The 8903-nt window shown below is 32.8% G+C and overlaps 1 pseudogene; it reads right to left on the bottom strand.

Moving 5' to 3' along the window:
* Window positions 1–8903, bottom strand: part of LOC117105945 — a 16613-nt pseudogene continuing 7710 nt past the window's right edge.

Genomic DNA, 8903 nt, shown 5'->3' with positions numbered 1-8903 from the left:
GGCTACCTGCTCATCATTTCGTTTATAAATGTATTTAATTTTCATTTTATATACCATTATGTTTGCAATGCCTGGATGGCTGAACGAATTAAGAATAACAAGTAATGATAATATTAACAGTGCAAAACAAATACAATAAAATGTCTGTATAAATGTCCCAATACTCCACTACTGTAAACCTCTCTGTTAGCAACTAAAATTCATAAGCTATCTGCTGGGGTAGGCATAGATCATGTAGGCTCCATGAGCTGGGACAGAGACTGTGAAATTGCCCTCTCGCTCGCGGTGACCAATCTCAATGTGATTCAATATATCTCGAACTTCGTAGCCAAGGACATAATTGAATCCGATATTTTTGAGTTGAAGAGATACTGTCTGGTTCACACTCCCTCTGTTGAGGTACGTCACTGAATGCTCCTCCCACAGACTAAGAGATTTGACCCATACTTCAACCTGGCTGACCTGTACAGAACACAATTTCTCATGATAAAGTACTAAGTTTGATAAGACTTAAGAGCAACATGTGATACGACACGTCCACTGCTTATCATTTACTTTTCCATACAGTAGCCTAACAAACCATTGTGATATAAAATGCGTAATTATGAAAATATGCGTAATTAAACCAAAATACTGTAGTATTTTCTCCCCTCTCTTACCCCACCTACCCCTAAATAAAAAAAACCAACCCAAATAGGCCTACACCAACTACGTAAGCCTATGACATATTTATATTTCATAGATGTGGGTAATGTTTATTGAGATTAAAGACTCATATTTAAAGTCATATTTAATCAGAACGATTCCAGTGTTCCAAGCAACATCCTAACGCCGCTTGGATTTACTGCAACTGTCAGAGTATCTCGTTTACCAAACGTCCCTAGTTTTTTCCGCGAAAATACATCAACAATCGTGTAAGTGTTATTAGAATTTGCACCAGCATCTTGTAAAATAACTGAAAATTTGGTGGGAGTTCCATCCGTTCGTCTGCTCAGGAAAACCAAGACTATCTTCTGAGAGTTGGCAATGTTCTTGGACCATACTTCAATATCATCGGCCTGATTATGACGACAACCATGGGTTGACAATGAAATGAACATGAAAAAATGATTATAAATACAACATGAATACTGTGGAAAGGCCTTAAGCCAATTTACATCGATATACAAACAAGGCAAACAAATATAAAAAAAAAAAATTCAGATTGAGTTTTCCAAGACAATATTTTAAATTTTATTAGAATTCAAAGTATTAATTAAAACCATAATGTGTACCATGATATTCCACCAAGGGATTCGTATTAAGTGTGTGAGTTTACTTAGCAGGCAATTTTTAGCTTTTTAAAAGTCAAGCTAAATAGTGCACAGTAACGTTGTGGCACAAAGTTCCATAAATAAATTCATTTTAAGACACATGCATATGTAAGGACGTAATTCAATTCATGCAATTATATCAGCAAAAGATAGAAAGCACTAATGAGCTATGGTGCAAAAGTAATTAAAATTTTGTGGTATTGTACAAAACCTTTTAAAATGTGTTATACTTTCGGGGACACAGATGGGTCAGAGTATTGATTAATATTTTTGAAAGCCCGAGTGCAGATTGTAAGGGGCAGCAAACTCAAACATTTGCAAGTTAAAACAAATAAAAACAAGAACACTGCATTGGCATCAATGTAATCAGTAAGAGTAGGTCTAATTAGTGATGGCCCGAAAAGGTCTTGACTTTCACCCCATGTATAATTTGCAAGAACGACACTTTGAATACATCTTCCTGGACTACACACACCTTTTTCAACAATAATATAAATATACGGCCATTCAAAACTCAGTATATTTTGAATTTATCAAATTTCTTTTCACACAAAGGCATTTTCAAAGATTTCACCTCTTAATTTAACTATCGAAATTTCTAAATTCTTTAAAAAACAAGCATTTTGTGATGTTTTGTATATTTTGCTCTCGTTTGCAATTGTTGTTATCAATTGAAGTTTAATTTATCAAGTAAAGGGAGACTTTGACATAGGTGAAACCTCGCCTGATCCAATGGTAATATGTTATTTTCTTAATAATGTACTTCGTATAATATAATGTTGCCAAACTGAATAAAGAGCAAACATAACATAGACATGAATCACGGCTTGAATATTTGAATCAATATCTCCTTGTAGCAAAATTATCATGATGTTTAGTAATTCGAGATAAACTGACTATTTGAATCATCAAATGTCTGCATTTGATTTGGCTTTGATTGACTGGGGTACGCATGAATTAACGATATCCCATTTGGGTTAATGATGGTGCTAAAGAAACTATCAGTGTCAAAGTCAGCAATATCTTTATCTTCAAACACCTCAATGAGGAAATATATACCAGGCCGTAGACCCAACTCTTTCAGTTGTATGGTAAAATTGAGCGGTCTGCCCTCTGAGCCACGATTCAAGAATGCCAACACATATTCATCAAGTGGAAAAACACGTGACCAGACTTCGACATTCCCCTTCTGAAATTGAAAATTTGGCAAATTTCGAGTGGAATTAAATGCTCTTCTATTTACATTTCCAATCGATACTGAAGGTTTATAATATTAGTGTTTCTAATATGTAGAGTAAGAAATATAGTTACGACCATTAGAAGACACAAAGAACAAAGTATTAATCTCCTATGGGACCTTACAACACACAGGTGAACTACACTAACTGATTTATGGGATGCAAGTGGGCTATCCTGCTCCCTGCTGTAAAGTGCATAGAGGTATTTTACATTATGCTTTATAAAATTATTATTATTATTATTATCCTCAGAATGTTCATGCATGAATAAAAAATATCATGAGATGAAGATTAAGACTATGCCAGTTGATGAGAGGTTTGGAAAAAGGGATAACAATTAGATTTTGATTATCATTATCATCCATTCCATGGAAGACTGGTAGGAGAAATGTTACAAATGCAGAAAACAACATTTAGGTCTGAATCTTTAGTCTATCTTTAATATTGCTATTCACATCTGTTATATACTGTATTAATTTCATGATTGTTGTTTAGAAATCAATAAAAATGGGAACTGTTTAGTCTGTCATTATTAAAGATGAACTGTCTGTCAAAGCTAAAAATACTATTAAATAATGTAATTTGCCTCATTTATATACTGTATTTAAGAAAGTTAAATGGAAATTACTTGTTTAATCATTGATCTATTCTCTTTGCCTTCTGCTCATAAATATAAAATTATTCAAAATATAAATGTATAATTAACAAGAACAAGAGTGAAAAGGTATAAGAAGGCACATTCAGCTTGTTATTCTAGTAGATAATGCTCTTAAGTACAAGATATCAAGATAATTGAATATTCTTTTTGTATTATAAACATTGTGGTTTTAGCTGAAAGACTAAAACATGTAAATTAGTATTGACACTGGAAATTTATATATTTACATAGTATAACAACTATAACTAATTCAGTTTCCATATCTTAATAGTGTTAAAATAAACAAATACTAATTCTGTTGGATTTGCTTAATGTTATTACATCTGGCAAATACTGCTCAAATTTGCCTGCCCTATCACTTACCCTAAGGAAATGCTGTGTCTAAACCAATAACCTCCTATTGCTAAATATCAACTTGTCTAAAGTACAGCAACCCTACATTATGACATAGGCCTACAGGTATGCATACAGGGCAGAAATATTGAATTCAAAAGAAATTGGGGATAACTATACAAATCAGAAGGGACTTCATTTTAATAACATTCATAAAAAAATTACATTACTACCAAATTAATTCATTTGAATAAAAGCACAATTTTAAAAATTAAACTAAAATTTTTATAATTTTGGAAAAATTAGACCTCAGGATGGGATGGAGTAGACCACATCCCTTGTTCAAGTATTTTAATAAACTCTAAGTTGTGGGTGTGGCCTTAAACATGACAGCACCATTAGGGTTGACTTTAATGGCTAGTGTTTCATTGAGAAAGAAGTGTCCCAGGGGTTTGTTATCAGTGATATCAAACAAGTCATAACCCTTTGGTGCAGAAAACTTCAGAGTTTCTAGTGTGGTCTCAAAAATAGCAGGCATGCTCTGACTGCGACTAAAGATAACAGCAGCCAATGAATTTGATGATAGCTCTCGTGTCCATACCTCCATATGTGACTTTGTCTGTGGAGTGAGTTGAAATGAATTTTAAAACAAAAATAATAAAGACAACTAATAATTACATAATTAATATAATAACAGGAGGAAAAACAGTATGAAGGAAATAGTGTAGCACCAGCCTTATTCCCCAGATGATAGTTTATACCAGAGTACCACCACAATGAATATCAGAAAATATCGACACTAACACAGAACAGTATGATGAAAGTAGGGTAGGGTATCACCAGTCTTATTCCTCAGATTATAGTTTACACCAGAGTACCGCCACCATGTATTATCAGAATATATCGACACTAACACAATATATTTACACACAAAGTAAATTCAAATTTCAATGCTAAAAATTCATCAATAAATTAACTGAGCCACTACGCTTCTTAAAAATCCTCAAAATAAAAACAAAAATATGCAAAAGCAATACACCTATCTACATGAAAAGTTGACAATCTTGTTATTTGTTATGTTTTTAAAATAAATAAATTGTTTAAGTATAGGGTGTGTAGCTTTAATTAAATAATTATTATCACTAAGACATTGTGTAAGCAAATTTCATTCACAGAATTATCACAATTATTACAAAATTATGGAGCATTTGCCAAGCACATGGGATAACAAGGAAATGTATTGTGACTATGTCTATTTGTAATTTCAGGGTCCAGTAACAAGTAGCAAAGGTAGAATTAATAGCATAATTTCGATGTTGTTTCAACAACACATCAGGTAAGGCAAAACACCACTCAATAGCATCATGTTTGCATGATACATTCATACATAGAGCCAACTGATGAAATTGCAACACCCATTGTTACCATGTAATTAGCAGATGCTGCTTTTTTAGTTAATAGGTTAAAGAAATAAATTAGCATTCCCTTGTTTTGACATCAGAAGTTCAATCATAAAATATTGTGACACTCATTGTAGTACATTGTTGAGGTCATGATTTATTGATCAATCGGAGCATGAACTGTTTGGAATATTTTATGGTATGCATTGAATGTTCAATGATGTAAACACATTGGAATATCAAAACAAATATTAGGAATAACTTCTAGGAAATGAATTCTTTCAAAATAAACTTACTTGCAAGACACGCTTCCCCATTTGCCCTTTTGGATCTTGGTTTATTTTAATCACTTCCTTGTTAAGAAGAATCTCTCTGAATTCAGGGGATATGGTTCTAAGGTCATTAGACATGAGCAGAGGAGCAGCTAAGATTGACCACATTGCCATCTGAGCCTTGGCTTGCTCAACACTTAATGAAAAGTCTCCAATGATCAACTGTAAAGACAAATTTAATCCATATTATGATTTTTTGATACAGATAAATTTTAATCTATATTTTTAATACATATATTTTTATCTTGGTATTTAAATAATTAGCCAACAATTAGAATAAATACTTAAATGCCATTACACAATCTTGAGATGAGACACTTTTGGCATTCAGAGCCTTGGTCATGTTTGGGTAGCCTAGCAAAACAAACAATTGACTACTTATGAACCTCAACTTGAAGCTTGTGAAATGTGCATGTCCCAGTTCAAAGTATTTATAAAAAATATAAGAAAGGAAGACAATGTAAACACACCCCCATACTATTTCTGTAGGCCTACTGTACCAGAGGGGAATGAATTCTAGTATACTGATCCCCTTTCCTCAACCCTTAAGAGTTGGTTGGATCTTTTATTTTTTTGGAATTGCTGAAACATCAAGAAAAAGAAGCTCAGATAAAACTGAATTATTATATTTTGTTACTCCATGGTTCAGCGCGCACACACACAGTGGCTACCACCAGATTAGTCCGAGTGTGTTAAGGTCAGAAACATCTTTTCAGAAAGATTGTAAACCTTTTTTATACTTGCATTTCAGCCCTCTAATTAAAACATGTGGAGAGCAGCAAATAGAATAAGTATTACTTTTACAACATTTACTAAAAAATAAAAACTCCTTGACTGTATTACTGCAAATACCTTGTGGCATTGTCTTAACATCAGAGTAACATCCATCCATCTTCAACATGTCCACACCCCATTCAGCAAAGGTTTTGGCATCCACATCTAGATATCCTAAGCTACCAGGATATCCTCCGCATGTTTTGGTACCATAATCATTGTAAATACCCAATTTAAGTCCTCTTGAATGTACCTTTCAAATATAAATATTTATAGAATTGTGTTTCATTATCACTTATTATTTTACAACAATTAATCATTTATTAAAACCGAAAGGTCCACTGATTAATCTCAGATAAGAAAGTATAATACATACTCCAAGTATTGAAATACACGCCATCGTGTTGGGATTCAATATTTCGACATTAATTATGTCATCATCAGGAATGATTTATAAAAAATATAAGAAAGGAAGACAATGTAAACACACCCCCATACTATTTCTGTAGGCCTACTGTACCAGAGGGGAATGAATTCTAGTATACTGATCCCCTTTCCTCAACCCTTAAGAGTTGGTTGAATCTTTTATTTTTTTGGAATTGCTGAAACATCAAGAAAAAGAAGCTCAGATAAAACTGAATTATTATATTTTGTTACTCCATGGTTCAGCGCGCACACACACAGTGGCTACCACCAGATTAGTCCGAGTGTGTTAAGGTCAGAAACATCTTTTCAGAAAGATTGTAAACCTTATGATGACATAATTAATGTCGAAATATTGAATCCCAACACGATGGCGTGTATTTCAATACTTGGAGTATGTATTATACTTTCTAATCATTTATTCATTTAAACATTTTTTAATGTAAAATTAAATGAAACTACATACATAATCTGCCAACTTTTTTATCCCAGATGGAAAGCGGTCAGGATCAGCTTGCAATTTACCATTGCTATCTCTCTCCTTCGAAGCCCAACAGTCGTCAATGTTTATGTACTCATAACCAACATCTTTAAAGCCGTCTTCAACCAATCTATCAGCCATGTCCATGAATAGTTTTTCACTGAAAAATAAAAATATAAGAATGGCTAATCTTAGTAAAAGACATGTAGTCAAAGCATTTGCCATCATCCTTTAGTGAGAGTGACAAAAAAATCAATAATTTTTATATTTGTATTAAACTTTTGTATTGAACAAGACACCGAAAAATAACTTTTATTCAATCACATATTTTGTTCAATCACAATTATATAAATGGGTAGGAAACTTTAAAGACTTGTTTATAGTTGGGTCCTTCTGGTTGTGAATAGGGCAGCACCATGGGAGACAATCTCAGACCTGCCAACTCATCCGATCCTGTCAGGTGTCACCCGATATGTCACAAATCTCCAGTTCTCTCGATCGAATGTAATTTTCACCCGATTTCACAGGTTCCCTCTGCAAAATACTCCTATTTATGCATAAATGATTGATTAGATTGTTATTATTCAATGTATTCGCCTCGATAGACAAGCAGCAATTTAATAAGTTGTTTTGCAGTAATTTTGTACCATTGATTTTATACCACTATGATTTATGTTGATGTGTCTTTTTTAGTAAATTGCCTCCTCTTTTGATTAATTCTGGAAACCTCTCCAATTTTTTGGTAAATCTCCAGTTTTTTTTTAAGATTAAAAAAAAAATCTCCAGATTTTCATGGCCCAGGGGTTGGCAGGTCTGCAATCTCCTACTCTTTTTGGAATTGCTTGAACGTCTCACCCATCCAAAAGACACAGTGGATGGAATGGTGCTTTCAGCTAGGCCTTGCTCCTCACATATGTCAAGATTTATATTTCAATGCATTGCTTTGAAACTGCTAAATACCGGGATGGTGTCCGGCGGGGGATAGTTTAACTAATTGTAAGAGTAATATACTGTATTTAAGAGTAGTTAAGCCTAGCTTAAGGTAGTTTGGGACGAATTCGATCCAACTCGGCCACAAGTCAACTCGGCCACAGTCAACTCGGCCACAAGTCAACTCGGCCACAAAAAGTTCGGCTGCAGTCAACTCAGCCACAAGTCAACTCGGCCACAAGTCAACTCGGCCACAAGTCAACTCAGCCACAAGTTAACTCGGCCACAAGTCAACTCGGCCACAATAATATTGCTGTTATTATTGGTATCATTGTTATTATTGTTTTTATTACCGTTAGTTTTAATATCAATTATTAGTCTTAGCATTAACATTATGTATTGTTTAAATTTTTGCTGATATTATTATTGTTACTATATAAATAATACAAAATTCTCGATTTTTTAAATTCATATTATTATTATATATTAGTCTTAGTATTATTATTTTAATAATAGTAATTTTAAAAATATTGTTATTGGTGTTTTATTGGTATTTTTCTCATATTATTATTATTATTATTGTTGTTGTTGTTGTTGTTGCTGTTGTCACCTTTATTATCGATATTATTAACATATTATTACTAAGTAGGCCTAGTATTATAAGTATCATAATTATTATTATTATTGCTAATTAGTATTACTATTATTATAAAAATAAACGTTATCTTTAATTTATTATTGCTGTTATTATTGCTATTATCACCTTCAATGTTATTATCACTAATTAGTATTATTAAAATACATATTTAAATATCGTTATTATTACCATATTATTTCTATTAGTATTGTTAAAATAAATATTACTATTAATATTGATGCATCCTTGTCACTGACGTGTTTCAAACATATCCCCCAATGGTCGAACAAATTTGAAGGACCGAAGTCTGTCACTCAAAAATACCAATTGTTCCTATTGTGGATAATTGATATCAGATGCTGCACCCCACCTAATTTTAACGTA

The sequence above is a fragment of the Anneissia japonica genome, unplaced genomic scaffold, assembly GCF_011630105.1.
Source record: "Anneissia japonica isolate Jap-2015-1 unplaced genomic scaffold, ASM1163010v1 scaffold5323_len63752_cov207, whole genome shotgun sequence".
NCBI lineage: Eukaryota > Metazoa > Echinodermata > Crinoidea > Comatulida > Comatulidae > Anneissia > Anneissia japonica.
This window is presented reverse-complemented; position numbering and strand designations above follow the sequence as displayed.